Genomic DNA, 18,829 nt, shown 5'->3' on the forward strand with positions numbered 1-18,829 from the left:
ACAGGAAAGAGCATATGTCAGCAGCTTGACAGCACACCTAAAAGCTCTAGAGCAAAAAGAAGCAAATACACCCACAAGGAGTATAAGGCAGGAAATCATCAAACTCAGAGCTGAAATCAACCAAGTAGAAACAAAAAGGACCATAGAAAGAATCAACAGAACCAAAAGTTGGTTCTTTGAGAAAATCAACAAGATAGATAAACCCTTATCCAGACTAATGAGAGGACCCAGAGAGTGTGCCCAAATTAACAAAATCAGAAATGAAAAGGGAGACATAACTACAGATTCTGAGGAAATTCAAAAAATCATCAAATCTTACTATAAAAGCCTATATTCAACAAAACTTGAAAATCTTCAGGAAATGGACAATTTCCTAGACAAATATCAGGTACGGAAGTTAAATCAGGAACAGATAAACCAGTTAAACAACCCCTAACTCCTAAGGAAATAGATAAAGTCATTAAAGGTCTCCCAACCAAAAAGAGCCCAGGTCCAGATGGGTTTAGTGCAGAATTCTATCAAACCTTCATAGAAGACCTCATACCAATATTATCCAATTTATTCCACAAAATTGAAACAGATGGATCACTCCCGAATTCCTTCTGTGAAGCCACAATCACTCTTATACCTAAACCACACAAAGACCCAACAAAGAAAGAGAACTTCAGACCAATTTCCCTTATGAATATCGATGCAAAAATACTCAATAAAATTCTGGCAAACCAAATCCAAGAGCACATCAAAACAATCATCCACCATGATCAAGTTGGCTTCATCCCAGGCATTCAGGGACGGTTTAATATACGGAAAACGACACCCGCGGATCCCGGCCTGCAGCAGCTCTCTGCTCCCAGACCGGGTGAGAGAGAGACCCAACCGCCTGGTCAGGTGGGCACTCCTGAGGCTGCAGAGCGGAAGAGACCACCAACACTGCTCACCCCTGCCCACATCCCTGGCCCAAGAGGAAACTGTATAAGGCCTCTGGGCTCCCGTGGGGGAGGGCCCAGGAGCGGCAGAACCCCTGCGCCTGAGACACCGCCGGAACCTGAAAGAAACAGACCGGATAAACAGTTTTCTGCACCCAAATCCCGTGGGAGGCAGAGCTAAACCTTCAGAGAGGCAGACAAGCCTGGGAAACCAGAAGAGACTGCTCCCTGCACACACATCTCGGACGCCAGAGGAAAAAGCCAAAGACCATCTGGAACCCTGGTGCACTGAAGCTCCCGGAAGGGGCGGCACAGGTCTTCCTGATTGCTGCCGCTGCAGAGAGCCCGTGGGCAGCACCCCATGAGTGAACTTGAGCCTCAGGACCACAGGTAAGACCAAATTTTCTGCTGCAAGAAAGCTGCCTGGTGAACTCAAGACACAGGCCCACAGGAACAGCTGAAGACCTGTAGAGAGGAAAAACTACACGCCCGAAGGAAGAACACTCTGTCCCCATAACTGACTGAAAGAGAGGAAAACAGGTCTACAGCACTCCTGACACACAGGCTTATAGGACAGTCTAGCCACTGTCAGAAATAGCAGAACAAAGTAACACTAGAGATAATCTGATGGCGTGAGGCAAGCGCAGGAACCCAAGCAACAGAAACCAAGACTACATGGCATCATCGGAGCCCAATTCTCCCACCAAAGCAAACACGGAATATCCAAACACACCAGAAAAGCAAGATCTAGTTTCAAAATCATATTTGATCATGATGCTGGAGGACTTCAAGAAAGACATGAACACACTTAGGGAAGCACAGGAAAACATTAATAAACAAGTAAAAGCCTACATAGAGGAATCGCAAAAATCCCTGAAAGAATTCCAGGAAAACACAAACAAACAGTTGAAGGAATTAAAAATGGAAATAGAAGCAATCAAGAAAGAACACATGGAAACAACCCTGGATATAGAAAACCAAAAGAACAGAAAAGGAGCTGTAGATACAAGCTTCACCAACAGAATACAAGAGATGGAAGAGAGAATCTCAGGAGCAGAAGATTCCATAGAAATCATTGACTCAACTGTCAAAGATAATGTAAAGCAGAAAAAGCTACTGGTCCAAAACATACAGGAAATCCAGGACTCAATGAGAAGATCAAACCTAAGGATAATAGGTATAGAAGAGAGTGAAGACTCCCAGCTCAAAGGACCAGTAAATATCTTCAACAAAATCATAGAAGAAAACTTCCCTAACCTAAAAAAAGAGATACCCATAGACATACAAGAAGCCTACAGAACTCCATATAGATTGGACCATAAAAGAAACACCTCCCTTCACATAATTGTCAAAACACCAAACGCACAAAATAAAGAAAGAATACTAAAAGCAGTAAGGGAAAAAGGTCAAGTAACATATAAAGGGAGACCTATCAGAATCACACCAGACTTCTCGCCAGAAACTATGAAGGCCAGAAGATCCTGGACTGATGTTATACAGACCCTAAGAGAACACAAATGCCAGCCCAGGTTACTGTATCCAGCAAAACTCTCAATTAACATTGATGGAGAAACCAAGATATTCCATGACAAAACCAAATTTACACAATATCTTTCTCCAAATCCAGCACTAGAAAGAATAATAAAGGGTAAAACCCAACATAAGGAGGCAGGCTATACCCTAGAAGAAGCAAGAAACTAATCGTCTTGGCAACAAAACAAAGAGAAGAAAAGCACACAAACATAGCCTCACATCCAAATATGAATATAACAGGAAGCAATAATCACTATTCCTTAATATCTCTCAACATCAATGGCCTCAACTCCCCAATAAAAAAACATAGATTAACAAACTGGATACCCAACGAAGACCCTGCATTCTGCTGCCTACTGGAAACACACCTCAGAGACAAAGACAGACACTACCTCAGAGTGAAAGGCTGGAAAACAACTTTCCAAGCAAATGGTCAGAAGAAGCAAGCTGGAGTAGCCATTCTAATATCAAATAAAATCAAATTTTAATTAAAAGTCATCAAAAAAGATAAGGAAGGACACTTCATATTTATCAATGGAAAAATCCACCAAGATGAACTCTCAATCCTAAATATCTATGCCCCAAATACAAGGGCACCTACATACGTAAAAGAAACCGTACTAAAGCTCAAAACACACATTGCACCTCACACAATAATAGTGGGAGATTTCAACACCCCACTCTCATCAACAGACAGATCATGGAAACAGAAATTACACAGTGATGTCGACAGACTAAGAGAAGTCATGAGCCAAATGGACTTAACGGATATTTATAGAACATTCTATCCTAAAGAAAAAGGATATAACTTCTTCTCAGCTCCTCAGGGTACTTTCTCCAAAATTGACGATATAGTTGGTCAATAAACGGGCCTCAACAGGTAAAGAAAGATTGAAATAAGCCCATGCGTGCTATCAGACCACCACGGCCTAAAACTGGCCTTCAATAACAATAAGGGAAGAATGCCCACATATACGTGGAAATTGAACAATGCTATACTCAATGATAACCTAGTCAAGGAAGAAATAAAGAAAGAAATTAAAAACTTTTTAGAATTTAATGAAAATGAAGATACAACATACTCAAACTTATGGGACACAATGAAAGCTGTGCTAAGAGGAAAACTCATAGGGCTGAGTGCCTACAGAAAGAAACAGGAAAGAGCATATGTCAGCAGCTTGACAGCACACCTAAAAGCTCTAGAACAAAAGGAAGCAAATACACCCAGGAGGAGTAGAAGGCAGGAAATAATCAAACTCAGAGCTGAAATCAACCAAGTAGAAACAAAAAGGACCATAGAAAGAATCAACAGAACCAAAAGTTGGTTCTTTGAGAAAATCAACAAGATAGATAAACCCTTAGCCAGACGAACGAGAGGACACAGAGAGTGCGTCCAAATTAACAAAATCAGAAATGAAAAGGGAGACATAACTACAGATTCACAGGAAATTCAAAAAATCATCAGATCTTACTATAAAAACCTATATTCAACAAAACTTGAAAATCTTCAGGAAATGGACAATTTCCTAGACAGATACCAGTTATCGAAGTTAAATCAGGAACAGATAAACCAGTTAAACAACCCCATAACTCCTAAGGAAATAGAAGCAGTCATTAAAGGTCTCCCAACCAAAAAGAGTCCAGGTCCAGACGCGTTTAGTGCAGAATTCTATCAAACCTTCATAGAAGACCTCATACCAATATTATCCAAACTGTTCCACAAAATTGAAACAGATGGAGCCCTACCGAATTCCTTCTACGAAGCCACAATTACTCTTATACCTATACCACACAAAGACACAACAAAGAAAGAGAACTTCAGACCAATTTCCCTTATGAATATCGATGCTAAAAAACTCAATAAATATCTGGCAAACCGAATCCGAGAGCACATCAAAACAATCATCCACCATGATCAAGTAGGCTTCATCCCAGTTTTGCAGGGATGGTTTAATATACGGAAAACCATCGATGTGATCAATTATATAAACAAACTGAAAGAACAAAACCAAATGATCATTTCATTAGATGCTGAGAAAGCATTTGACAAAATTCAACACCCCTTCATGATAAAAGTCCTAGAAAGAATAGGAATTCAAAGCCCATACCTAAACATAGTAAAAGCCATATACAGCAAACCAGTTGCTAATATTAAACTAAATGGAGAGAAACTTGAAACAATCCCACTAAAATCAGAGACTAGACAAGGCTGCCCACTCTCTCCCTACTTATTCAATATAGTTCTTGAAATTCTAGCCAGAGCATTCAGACAACAAAAGGAGGTCAAGGGTATAACGATCCAAAAAGAAGAAGTCAAAATATCACTATTTGCAGATGATATGATAGTATATTTAAGTGATCACAAAAGTTCCACCAGACAACTGCTAAAGCTAATATACAACTTCAGCAAAGTGGCTGGGTATAAAATTAACTCAAGTAAATCAGTAGCCTTCCTCTGCATAAAAGAGAAACAAGCCGAGAAAGAAATTAGGGAAACAACACACTTCATAATAGACCCAAATAATATAAAGTACCTCGGTGTGACTTTAACCAAGCAAGTAAAAGATCTGTACAATAAGAACTTCAAGACACTGAAGAAAGAAATTGAAGAAGACCTCAGAAGATGGAAAGATCTCCCATGCTCATTGATTGGCGGGATTAATATAGTAAAAATGGCCATTTTACCAAAAGCGATCTACAGAGTCAATGCAATCCCCATCAAAATACCAATCCAATTCTTCAAAGAGTTAGACAGAACAATTTGAAAATTCATCTGGAATAACAAAAAACCCAGGATAGCTAAAGCTATCCTCAACAATAAAAGGACTTCAGGGAGAATCACTATCCCTGATATCAAGCAGTATTACAGAGCATTAGTGATAAAAACTGCATGGTATTGGTACAGTGACAGACAGATAGACCAATGGAATAGAATTGAAGACCCAGAAATGAACCCACACACCTATGGTCACTTGATTTTTGACAAATGAGCCAAAACCATCCAATGGAAAAAAGATAGCATTTTCAGCAAATGGTGCTGGTTCAACTGGAGGTCAACATATAGAAGAATGCAGATCGATCCATGCTTATCACCCTGTACAAAGATTAAGTCCAAGTGGATCATGGACCTCCACATCAAACCAGACACACTCAAACTAGTAGAAGAAAACTAGGGAAGTATCTGGAACACATGGGCACTGGAAAAAATTTCCTGAACAAAACACCAATGGCTTATGCTCTAAGATCAAGAATCGACAAATGGGATCTCATAAAACTGCAAAGCTTCTGTAAGGCAAACGACACTGTGGTTAGGCCAAAACGGCAACCAACAGTTTGGGAAAAGATCTTTACCAATCCTACAACAGATAGAGGCCTTATATCCAAAATATACAAAGAACTCAAGAAGTTAGACTGCAGGGAGACAAATAACCCTATTAAAAAATGGGTTTCAGAGCTAAAGAAACTATTAACTGCTGAGGAATGCCGAGTGGCTGAGAAACACCTAAAGAAATGTTCAACATCTTTAGTCATAAGGGAAATGCAAATCAAAACAACCCTGAGATTTCACCTCACACCAGTGAGAATGGATAAGATCAAAAACTCAGATGACAGCAGATGCTGGCGAGGATGTGGAGAAAGAGGAACACTCCTCCATTGTTGGTGGGATTGCAGACTGGTACAACCATTCTGGAAATCAGTCTGGATGTTCCTCAGAAAATTGGACATTGAACTGCCTGAGGATCCAGCTATACCTCTCTTGGGCATATACCCAAAAGATGCCCCAACATATAAAAAAGACACATGCTCCACTATGTTCATCGCAGCCTTATTTATAATAGCCAGAAGCTGGAAAGAGCCCAGATGCCCTTCAACAGAGTAATGGATACAGAAAATGTGGTACATCTACACAATGGAATATTACTCAGCTATCAAAAACAACGACTTTATGAAATTTCTTAGGCAAATGGTTGGAATTGGAAAATATCCTGAGTGAGCTAACCCAATCACAGAAAGATATACATGGTATGCACTCATTGATAAGTTGCTATTAGCCCAAATGCTTGAATTACCCTAGATGCCTAGAACAAATGAAACTCAAGACGGATGGTCAAAATATGAATGCTTCTCTCCTTCTTTAAAAGGGGAAAAAGAATAACCTTGGCAGGGAAGGGAGAGGCAAAGATTAAAACAGAGACTGAAGGTACACCCATTCAGAGCCTGCCCCTCATGTGGCCCATACATATACAGCCACCCAATTAGAGTATGAAGCAAAGAAGTGCAGACAGACAGGAGCCGGATGTAGATCGCTCCTGAGAGACACAGCCAGAATACAGCAAACACAGAGGCGAATGCCAGCAGCAAACCACTGAACTGAGAATAGGACACCCGTTGAAGGAATCAGAGAAAGAACTGGAAGAGCTTGAAGGCGCTTGAGACCCCATATGTACAACAATGCCAAGCAACTAGAGCTTCCAGGGACTAAGCCACTACCTAAAGACTATACATGGACTGACCCTGGACTCTGACCTCATAGGTAGCAATGAATATCCTAGTGCGAGCACCAGTTGAAGGGGAAGCCCTGGGTCCTGCTAAGACTGAACCCCCAGTGAACTAGACTGTTGGGAGGGCGGCAATGGTGGGATGGTTGAGAGGGGAACACCCATAAGGAAGGAGAGGGGGGAGGGGAATGTTTGCCCAGAAACTGGGAAAGGGAATAACACTCGAAATGTATATAAGAAATACTCAAGTTAAAAAAAAATTCTCAAAAGAAGAGTTGAGCCTCTTCTGACACTGCAGTCCCCATGACTCTCCCACAAAGAAAGCCTAAATACCCAAAAGGAGAGCAATGCCTGACCTACTCCAGTGAGATGTGCCAATTCTCATTCTTAGAATCTAACCAAGGAGTGGAAAATTTGACAATTGTTTTTAAAATGTGACATTCTACAAAAATAGGCAAAAAACTCAGAAATGGCTAATAGATTAAAAAAAAGAGTTAGAATTATATTGTTAAATGATATTTCCCCAACATCATGTAAATAGATTTTATTTTGCTTCAGTTAATAAAACATGCTATAGGAGGAAAATTTTAATTTCCTCTTTTTTTTAAACAAAATTTAACTTTTACATCCCCCTACCTATCAGAAAATCAATATTCTTATACTGGAAGATGTGCCAGGCACAGGTCAAATTTCTAGTATAACCTGTTATTACAATCATCAGTCTTGTCAGTTTCAAATGATGTTCACATCATGCCTGTAAAACACAATGATAAACATGCAGTATAACCATAAGGGCAGTGCAATGGTGTAAATAGCTTGGTGATAGCCAACAGCTCTCTAACTTGGCTTAAGTCCTGTTCAATGAAAATCGTTTGTAGTAGAAATGTAGCCTTGTATATGACTATTGAAGCTGTGGGTGCGAAGGAGAATTTACAGCCCCTTACTTACTTAAGCCAGTATCATACCTAACAACAATCAAAGCCATGTGTCCTTATATACAGAATTAATTACAGTCTCTGGAACAAACATCACAGTAAAAATCCCAGCCATAAAAAATGCAGGATAGTAATTTCAAGCCCAGTCTCAATGACTATATCTACAAAATGTCACATGATTCAAGGCTGAGGAACATTACCGAAGAGGGAGCATGAAGATTGTAAGAGACTAAAGTTTTCTATGAGATGGTGTCTCAATGTAACACCAGAAATTACACTTATATCATCTCACTAAAACTACTGCCTAAACAACAGCTGATGAAGAGAGGGAATGGAGAAGAATGGAACTTTAGTTCTCTTTCTGTTTCAAATTCTTCTTCTTCTTCTTCTCCTTCTTCTTCTTCTTCTTCTTCTTCTTCTTCTTCTTCTTCTTCTTCTTCTTCTTCTTCTTCTTCTTCTTCTTCTTCTTCTTCTTCCTCTTCTTCCTCTCTCTCTCTCTCTCTCTCTCTCTCTCTCTCTCTCTCTCTCTCATTGTTGGAGATTTCATGTTTACATTTCAAATGTTATTCCCTGTCCATGTTTTCAGTCCACAAGCCCCTTAAACCTTCCCCCAACTCTTCTGTAAGGGAGTTCACATTCCCACCCATGGCCTCCCCACACTTCCCCATTTTCCCCAACACTGGGGCTCCTACCTTGGTAGAAACAAGAGTTTCTCATTACATTTTTCCCAGCAAGGCCATCCTTTGCTACATATGCAGTTGGAACCATGGGTCTGTCTATGTATAATCTTTCTCTTGTGGTTTGGTCCTGGTATCTCTGGTTGTTTGGCAATGTTATTATTATGGGGTTGCAAATCACTTCAGCTCTTTCAATCCTTTCTCTAATTCCTCCAACCGGGTTCTGGTTCTTGGTTCAGTGGTTTGCTCTTTCCATTTTCCTCTGTATTTGACATATTCTGGCTGTGTCTCTCAGGAGGGTTCAATATCCAGTCATTGTCAGCCTGCACTTCTTAACTTCATCCATCTTAACTAGTTTTGGTGTCTGTACATATATGGGCTACATGTGAGTCAGGCTCTGAATGGCAGGTCCTTCAGTCACTGTTATGAACTTTGCCTCCTTATCCCCTGTCACGGGTATTTTGGTTCCCCTTTTAAAGAAGGAGTGAAGCATCTGCATTTTGGTCATCCTTCTTCAGCTTCATGTGGTCTGTGTATGGCATGATGGGTATTTCAAGCTTTTTGCTAATATCTGTTTATCAATGAATGCATATCAAGTGTGTTTTTCTGTGATTGAGTAACCTCACTCAGGATGATATTTTCTAGTTCCTTTTATATGACTAGAATTTCATGAAGTCATTGTTTTTACAGCTGAGTAATATTCCATTTTGTAGATGTACCACATTTCTGTATCCATTCTTCTGTTGAAGGGCATCTGGGTTCTTTCCTGCTTCTAACTATTTTAAATATGGCTGCTATGAATACAGACAAATATATTTCTCGGTTGTATGTTGGACAATATTTTGGGTATATGCTCAGGATAGTTGTAGCTGCGTCCTCATTCATGGAATGTCCAATATTCTGAGGAAACTTCAGTGTGATTTTCCGAAGGGTTGTACAAGTCTGAAATCTCACCAACAATGGAGGAGTGTTCCTCATTCTCCACATCCTCACCAGCATCTTCTGTCACCTGAGATTTATATCTTAGCCATTCTCATTGGTGTGAGGTAGACGCTCAGATTTGTTTTGATTTGAATTTCCCTGATTACTAAGTATGTTGAACATTTATTTATGTGTTTTTTGGCCATTTGATAACCTGCATCTGAGAATGTTTTGTAACTCACAGTACCCCATTTTTAATTCTGTTTTTGCTTTCTAAAGTCTAACTTCTTAAGATCTTTGTATATTTTGGATATTACCCACTATCAGATATAGGATTGGTAAAAATGTTTTCCCAAACTGTTGGTTGCAGTTTTGTCTAAATGACAATGTATTTTGCCTTACAGAACTTTGCTATTTTATGAGGTCCTATTTGTCAATTCTTGATCTTAGAGCATAAGTCATGTTTTTTTTTTTTTTTTGTTTTTTTTTCAGGAAACTTTCTCCAGTGCCCATGTGTTGAAGACTCTTCCCCATCTTTTCTTCTATTAGTGTAGTGCCCACCTCGACCAGCAAGGAAGACACATCACCGTTGGATTCTTCTCAACAGCCTTTATTTCAGGAAAACCTCATTCTTGATGAGGGGGGCCCCGAGGGAAAAAAGGCACTCCCCCTAAATACAAGAAAGGCTGTGGTTGTAAATTTGTCCTCTGGGGATTGGTGGAGTATGAAATACCTTATTAGCGTGAATATCACTCCAGTCTGATAACTGCCGGAGAAATGTCAATACATGCACATTGTAGGTGTTTATCACTAACAACCACAAGATGTCGGAGCCATCTTTAGACACTCCCTACATCTCCCTCTTTTTTGTTTTCTAAAAATGACTGTCTAGATCTTGGTGTCACATCAGTATATGTCATTGTTTCTGTCTTAGGTCGTTCTTCTCCAGGACTCGGCCTTACTTGTCCTTGTGTAACCCTATCGACACCAAGCCCCTGTCTTAGGTTGGTCTGAACCTGAGGAATGGTGTCCGTCTCTGGATATAATGACTTCACATGACAGTGACAAAATATAGTCTAGGGCAAACTCTTAATTTTTTAAAGAGGCCTGCCATATATTGGGAGATGCACCAATTTCAATGGCAACCATAGCCTGGTAAACAATCGCTTTGTGTCTGTCATGTTCTCGTTGTAAACCGCAAAAGAGCCATAGACATACTCCACATCCCAAGAGGACAATGGCTCCCCAGGCAAAAATGCTAGCCCATTCTTTAAAAAAAAGAGAGCATTGGTAATCCATGATGTGAAATCTCTAAACATGATGGGTTCCATTCTAGTATTGTTAAGGACAAGAATCTGTATCAGCAATTGTCTTGATAATTGCTCTGCTTTCATGGACCAGTTTCCTTTTAGATAATTTGGGATTTCTTTGTTCTGTTAGAATACTGAGAAAAGTTAACCTGTAAAGAGTAATACATGAAAAACTACAATTATGTATCCTAATCAAAGTTGTAATGTTCAACTTAGCAGAATTATTGATTGATGTGTTTTCACTGCCTGAAGAAGCTACTTGGGCAATTTGACTCAAAGCAGCCAGGATGGTTCCAGTGCCCACAGCACTATTGTTCATAGGATCTAACCAATTGGCCAATGTGGTCCTTCACAACCATATAAAATGCTGGGAGGAATTTTTAAGAGTGAAACATAATGTATGTAACAAAGAATTATTAGTGGCAGTATACCGTTGGGGCAATTCTACATTTGGCGCTATACAAGGAACATCATGCAAACAGGATGTACAGAAAAAGTTGGAAAACAGTAGAATTGCTGTGAATTGGGATAAGTACTGGCCAGTATCTGGCAATGGCACACAGAGTGAGTGAATCAACCTGGATTACCATTTCCACCAGTAATGGTAGGGTTCGTAGTCTCATCTTCACGAATAGCAGGAGGCAGTTTGCAAGTCAAATATTCAGGCACCCATATTGGATTGTCTTGATTCTGTGGAAAAACACAAACAGCGCCCCTAGATCTCAAAATTACGAGTCTGGGCCACACCATTCACCAGTTAAAACATCCTTCCACTTTAAGTCTGCATTAGCCATAGGTTTAGTAGCAGCATGGCGATCCGCAGCAGTGCGGCCATGCACATCTAAAATTAAGAAATTTAGAGTAAAAGGAGCTAAAGACAACTGTTCTCTTGGTGTTCTGCCATTGGCAATTTCCCCTTTTTGTTTTTGAAAGAGCTCTTTTAAGGTACGATCTATTCTTTTCACAATTCTTTGACCTTGGGGATTGTATGGCAATCTAGTACTATGACTGACCTGCACTGTCTGGCAAAATGTGTGAAAGGAGTTTACAGTGTAGGCAGGACCGTTGTCTGTATTGAGACTATCAGGCTTTCCCCAGGCTGCCCATGTCTGTAAGCAATGACTAATGGCATTACGAGCCTTTTCACCAGTCATCAGAGGGGCATGTATAATACGGGAACAGGTATCAACAGAAACATGAGCATATTTTAAATTTCCAAATTGAGATATGTATGTGACATCCATCTGTCAAAATTTTCGCGGGATCAGACCACGAGGGTTAATTCACACATGAGGAAGGAGGTGAAACTGAACACAATTCTCACCTTTATACAACATCACGAGCTGCAGCTCTAGAGATTTTAAATTTTTGTTGAAGAGTGAAAATAGGAACATGAAACTTTTGATGAAATTCTCTAGCGAGATCAACCAGAGCAGCATGAAAAATAAACTCTCTACGAGTACTAGCATCCATCAGGATGTTATTATTGGCCATGGGACCAGGAAATTTAGTATGAGCTCGGATATGTTGTATGAAAACCTTATTTTTTCTGGCCCAAAACAATTTTTGTAATACTAAAAGAATTTGACCCACAGTACTAGTCGACATAATTGGCCCTGCAATTTCAAGTGAGCGCAGAGCATTAACTACTTAAGCAGAATCAAAAATTATATTCAAAGAATCATGAAATCTTTTAAAAACTTCCAACACAATTTTACATACTGCAATTTGGGGGGTGCCTGGACTGTACTGAATTAATACTGGTTCTTGAGAATAAACCATATAGGCACCTACACCTGTTTTGGAGCTATCTCTATAAATATCTAACGCTCCAGACACAGGCTCTGAGGCAGCGAATTTAGGAATGATCACAGGATGTTCAGTAAAAAATTGTAACAAACGATCCTTAGCATAATGATTTTCAAACTCTCCATCAAAACTACAGCATAATATGGCCCAGTCATCTATCAGGGCACACAATGTTTCCACCTGAGTGGTAGTATATGGTATAATTTTCTTGGACAAAATAACAAAATGCTGAATACAAGATTTAACACCTAACATAGCAAGCTGTTCGACAGCAGAGGAAAAATATTCAAGGGTTTTATTCGGAGAAATATGGGGATAAATCCACAGTAGTGGTCCTTTTTGCCATAGCACTCCTGTAGGCTGACGAAAAGTTCTCAGTATACACAAAAAGAGAACCTCCTTTTCCTTTTACCTTCTTAGCATTGCTTTTTCCAGTCTTTCTTCTACTTTTCTCAAGGATAATTTTGCTTCCTTGGTTACAGCACAGGGTGATGTAACCTGAGAATTTCCTTTCAGGATCTCATAGAGTGGTTGTAAATCTACTTTAGGCATTTTAATATAGGGTCAAATTCAATTTATTCTTCCTAGTAACTTTTGAAAGTCATTTAATGTTTTTACATGATTTTTTCATCAAAAGACTGACAAAAGAATTGTAACCAGTTCACCTGGGACTTTCAGGACCTCAACAGTGGCCCTTTATCAAACTGTCTCAGAGGGCTAAAGGCCCATGGAAAAGAAAACATTAATCTTGACCTTGGTCACAACCCCTTATTGGAGTAAGGTGAAGAGCCTATGCCAAGACTTTCACCTCTTATCATCTTAGAGCAAAGCCTGTTCTGTCTAGAAAGACAAAGTTACTCATACTCTGCTGTAGACATTTTTGAAACTACTTTAGGCACCCCCTGTCCCCAAATCTGGGGCATTTTTACCATAGGGGCAGAAACTGGCTGCTGAGGGGACAGGATCAAAGGCACTCTCCATGTTAATGATGATGAAGGGGAAAAGTAACTTAATGCTGGAGATCAAGGGGAAAAGTAACTTAATGCTGGAGACTGACTCCTCTCTTGGAATAAAGCCAGCAGATAAGGCAGACTCTCTTAAGGAAGTTGTCTTAATGAGCACTCTCTTTCTGTGAGCAAATGTTGAAGGTCAGGTGTTCAACTGGGAGCAAGTGGAATTTTTTCTTCTGACCTTGTTCTTTGAGTTATGGATACATTCCTTTCTAGTTCTTGTTTTACTTAGAGTCTTCCCCCGCCTTACGCTCAGCCTTTTCAGATCGTTCTTTCTGTAACATTTCTAACACAGCCTGTCCCTTTTCTATAACCTGTTAACAGCATTTCTGATCTAGGCAGGTATTCATTAAGTGCCAAACCGGCCCATCCTCTGTCTTTATAGTTCCTTGCTCCCAAGCAAAATTTAAATCTTTTCCCAGCTTATCTCAGCTGTCCACCATGAGATTCCCAGAGAGTTAGCCAAGGAGTAATGGCTTCGAAATCACTAAGAAATCTCTCTATAGTGCTTCTTTTTATCCTGTCTATTTCTTTCAAACAGCTCTTGAAGAGCCAGGAAAATTGGGTGAGACTGAGAAGTTTCCATGTTCACTGTAGCAGCTCCGCAGCTAGTTTTGCTCCCCCCTACTGTGTGGGCTGGGAACAAAAGCACAGATAAAACACTATGTTTCAAAAATTAACATTGGGAATCAACCAACACACCACTACTAGAGCAGGGTCCATAAAATTAAATTTCCTTCTACTACACTTACTCCTTAGCCAGAGGCCTTATCTGGGGAAATTTTATTTAAGAGTGATTTCTTCCTCAAGTTTCCTTGTCTCTTTTCCTTTTGATTTTAAGCTTACGCTGACCAACAAGCTCCTGAATAGCTGACAGGAGGGGGTGGAGTGTGAGTTTCCCATGATCTACGACCTTATTTACTATTGATTTACGAGCAGGGCATGCTGGAGTGTTTACTTACACACCAGTTTGTAGCTCATCATTAGTGGTCTCTACCCAGCACATGTATTCATGGCCTGGATCGTGGCAATTCAAACAGTAGCAACACCACCACACAAAAAGGGTAAAAGGCAAAAGTGTTAGTACAACCCACAGAAGATCATTTGGGGGAAAAAAAAACATTGCCACGTTTCACTCACCTTTTTGCCTGTAAAACAAGGCTTTCATCATCTCTGCTTACTCAAGAGAAACTTATTTTCCCATTAGGGAAATTTTATAGTCCCTAATACACCACAACTTGATCGACACTATCCAGGATACTTATCGTCCCTTTTCTGGGAGCTTTATCATCCCTTATTCAGGAGCTTTATCGTCCCATCCAGAAACTTCCTCACGACACAGACCTGAGGCTGAAAAGTTCCGAATCCTCTTGAGAAAAGAGAATTTTCTTGGGTCCCCATACAAGTTGTAGCGCCCACGTCGTCCAGTAAGGAAGACACAACACCATTGGATTCTTCTCAACAGCCTTTTTTGCAGGAAAACCTCATTCTTGATATGGTGGACCCTGGGGAACAAAGGCACCTGACTTAAATACAAGACAGGCTGTGGTTGTAAATTTGTTCTCTGGGGATTGGTGGAGTATGAAGTACCTTATTAACATGAATATCACTCCAGTCTGATAACTGCTGGAGAAATGTCAACACATGCACCTTGTAGTTGTTTATCACTAATGATCACCGGATGTCGGAGCCATCTTTAGCCGCTCCCTACATATTAGTTTGAGTGTATCTGGTTTGATGTGAAGGTCCTTGATTCACTCGTACTTAAGCTTTGTACATGTTCTTAAAATGGTATAATTTGCACTCATCTTCATGCTGACTTCCAGTTCAACCAGCCCTCTTTTCGGAAAATGTTATGTTTCTTCCTTTGGATGGATTTATCTCCATTGACAAAGATCAAGTGAAAGGTTTGTGGGTTCATTTCTGGGTCTTCAATTCTTTTTCACTCTCTATCTGTCTGTCCCTTACAAATACCATGGAGTTTTTATCACTATTGCTCTGTAATACTGCTGGAGTTCAGGGGTGGTGGTTCCCGCAGAAGTTCTTTTATTGTTGAGGATAGTTTTAGCTATCATGGGTTTTTCTTATTCCAAATGATTTTAAAAATTGCTCTTTCTCTCTCTATTAAAGAATTGAATTGTAATTTTGACGGGGATTGCATTGATTGTGTAGATTGCTTTTGGCAAAATGGTCATCTTTACTATATCAATTCTGTCAATTCATGGGCCTGGAAGCTCATTGTATCTTTTGAGTTCTTCCTCAATTACTCTCTTCAGAGACTTGAATTTCTTGTCATACACATTTTTCACCTTCTTGGTAAATCACACAACAAGATATTTTACATTATTTGGGACTATTGTGAAGTGTATGATTTCATTATTTTCATTCTCAGCTTGTTTATCCATTTAGGATAAGAAGGCTTCTGGTATGTTTGAGTTAATTTTATGCCCTGACACTTTGCTGAAGTTATTTATCAGATTAAGTAGTTCTCTGGTGGAACTTTTGGGGTCACTTAAGTATACAATCATATCATCTGCAAATAGTAATATTTTGATATCTAACCTTCCAATTGTATCCTTTTGACCTCCTTTTGTTGTCTGGTTTCTCTGTCTATGACATGGAGTCCTGTTTTGAATAAGTAGGAAGAAAGTGGTGCAGCCTTATCTAGTCCCTGATTTTAGTGAGACTGCTTCAAGTTACTCCCCATTTAGTTTGATGTTATCTAGAGGTTTACAGTATATTTCTTTCACTATGTTTAGAAATGGGCCTTCAATTCCTGATCTTTCTACGACTTTTATTCTGAAGTGTCACGTCCACCTCGGCTGGCAAGGAATACGCAACACAGTGGGATTCTTCTTAACAGCCTTTATTGCGGGATCACCTCTTTACTGATAAGGGGAACTCGAGCGGCAAAAGTGCTCGCCTTATGTAGAGAAGAGGCTGTGGTTATGCTAATTGTCCTTCAGGGATTGGTGGATCACGAATCACCCCACTATTACTCTGCTACTTGTCCTTCATGGATTGGCAGAGCATGAATCCCTCATTAGCACATTACTGTCCCATCCAACTGATGCCAGGTGCAAATTCCGTGCATGAGCAGTATGCAAATACCGTTGTTCACCACAGCAGGGCTCCGGATCACCTCATTATCATAAGGCCGCCCTGGCAAGTGGACAAGCCTATTCATCCTCGATAAGTCGTTTACTACCACACGGGACAGGATGTCTGCGCCATCTTTGTTTTACCATGCTGCTCCCCATTTCTCCCCCTTTTTTGTTTAATAATATGAATGGTCTAGATCTGGGTGTAATGTCATTCTTTTCATTGCTCCTGTCTTAGGTCATTGCTGATGATGACTCAGACTTACCCGTCATTGGGTTCACATACAACACCTGGGCCTCCTGTCTCAGGTTGGACCGAACTCGAGGAAATTTACCCATCTCTGGATACAATGACTCCACATGACAATGACAAAAATGATCTAGGGCGAACACTTAATCTTATAAAGAGGCCAGCCCTATTTTGGGAGAAGCACCATTTTCAAGGATGATCATAGCCTAGTAAACAACCGCTTTGTGTCTGACATGTTGTCTTTTTAAATGGCCAATAAGCTGGAGACATACTCTGCATCCAAGGAGGAAAATAGCTCCCCAGGCAAACATGCCAGCCCACTCCTTAATAAAGGGAGAAAGCATTGGCAATCCATGACGTAAAATCTTCAACTGTGATAGGGTCCAACCTAGTGCTGTTAAGTCAGTAATCTACATCAGCAATTGTCTTGATAGTTGCTCTGATTTCATGGAATAGTTCCCTTTCAGATAATTCAAGATTTCTTTGCTCTGTTGAGAATGCTGAGAAAAGTTAACTTGCAAAGGAGTAATGCATAAGCCTCTATGGGAAGAAAAGCAGGACAGCTGCGTAATATGATACAGTGCTTCAATTTGTCCTTGAACTAAACTATCCTTTGATTAACTAATAGGAGACCAGATACCAAATGGGTATATTGCTCACATTAGAGCTTATATTATATTGAATATTGAAATGTGGCTCTACGCAACCAAATGCACGGCAGGGAAGAGTTCTTAAAATAAAACATAAGGTATGCGACAGGGAAAAGTTAATGGCTGCATAGCATTGGGGCATTTCTCCATTTGGCAAAATACAGGGAGCATCACACAAACAGGAGGCAGAGGAAAAGTTTGGCAAAACAGTTGAATTGCTATGAACTGGCATGGGTACTGGCCAGGATCTGGCAGTAGCCCACAAGATTAGTGAATCAACCTGGATTACCATTCCCAGCTATAGTAGGGTTCGTAGTCTCATCTTCAGGAGAGCAGAAGGCAATTTTTGAGTCAAGTGCTCAGGTACAAATTGGATTTTCTTAGTTCTGCGGAAAAAGACAAACAGCTCCCCTAGACCTCGAAATCACAAGATCTGGCCCACACCATTCACCAGTTAATACTTCCTTCCACTTTTCTTCTGCATTACTCATAGGTGTAGTAGCAGCATGGCAATCCGTGACAGAGCGGCCATGCACGGACAAAATTAAGAAATTTAGAGTAAAAATAGCTAATGAATGTTCTTCTTTTGGTGTTTGGCCACTGGCAAATCCCCCTTTTTGCTTTTTATAAGCTCTTTTAAGGTACAATGTGCTCTTTCCACAATTCCTTGCCACTAGGGAGTGTATGGTAATCCTGTAGTATGACAAACCTGCATTGTCTGGCAAAATTCCTTAAAGGACTTTGCTGTGTAGGCAGACCCGTTGTCTGTCTTAACACTATCAGGCTTTTCCAGGCCACCCATGTGTCTAAGCAATGACTAATGGCATTACTAGCCTTTTCACCAGTCACCAGAGTAGCATGTATAATACCAGAACAAGTATCAACAGAAAAATGAGCATATTTTAAATTTCCATATTGAAATATGTGTGTGACATCCATCTGCCAAAGTTTTAGGGGGATCAGACAACAAGGGTGAATCCCCACATGACAAGGGTGGTGAAATTGAACACAATTCTGGCAACTAACACCACATCACGAACTGTAGCCCTAGAGATGTTAAACTTTTGTAAAGGCAGGAACATGAATCTTTTGATGCAATTCTCTAGTAAGATCAACTGGAGCTGCATGAAAAATAAATTCTCTACGAGTACTAGCAACCATCAAGTCGTTATTATTGTCCACAGGACCAGGCGAATTAGTATGAGCTC

General features: G+C 40.1%; 1 long non-coding RNA gene across 1 annotated transcript in view; it reads left to right on the forward strand.

Annotated features, from left to right (window-relative positions):
• Positions 1-10,190, forward strand: part of LOC134484774 (uncharacterized) — a 113,629-nt gene extending 103,439 nt beyond the window's left edge. The window contains exon 2 of the long non-coding RNA XR_010062547.1: positions 9,984-10,190. This is a non-coding gene — a long non-coding RNA (uncharacterized LOC134484774). The remainder of the gene's footprint in view (positions 1-9,983) is intronic.
• Positions 10,191-18,829: the final 8,639 nt, after the last annotated feature.

Source organism: Rattus norvegicus, assembly GCF_036323735.1.
Source record: "Rattus norvegicus strain BN/NHsdMcwi chromosome Y unlocalized genomic scaffold, GRCr8 chrY_unlocalized_6, whole genome shotgun sequence".
Classification (NCBI taxonomy): domain Eukaryota; kingdom Metazoa; phylum Chordata; class Mammalia; order Rodentia; family Muridae; genus Rattus; species Rattus norvegicus.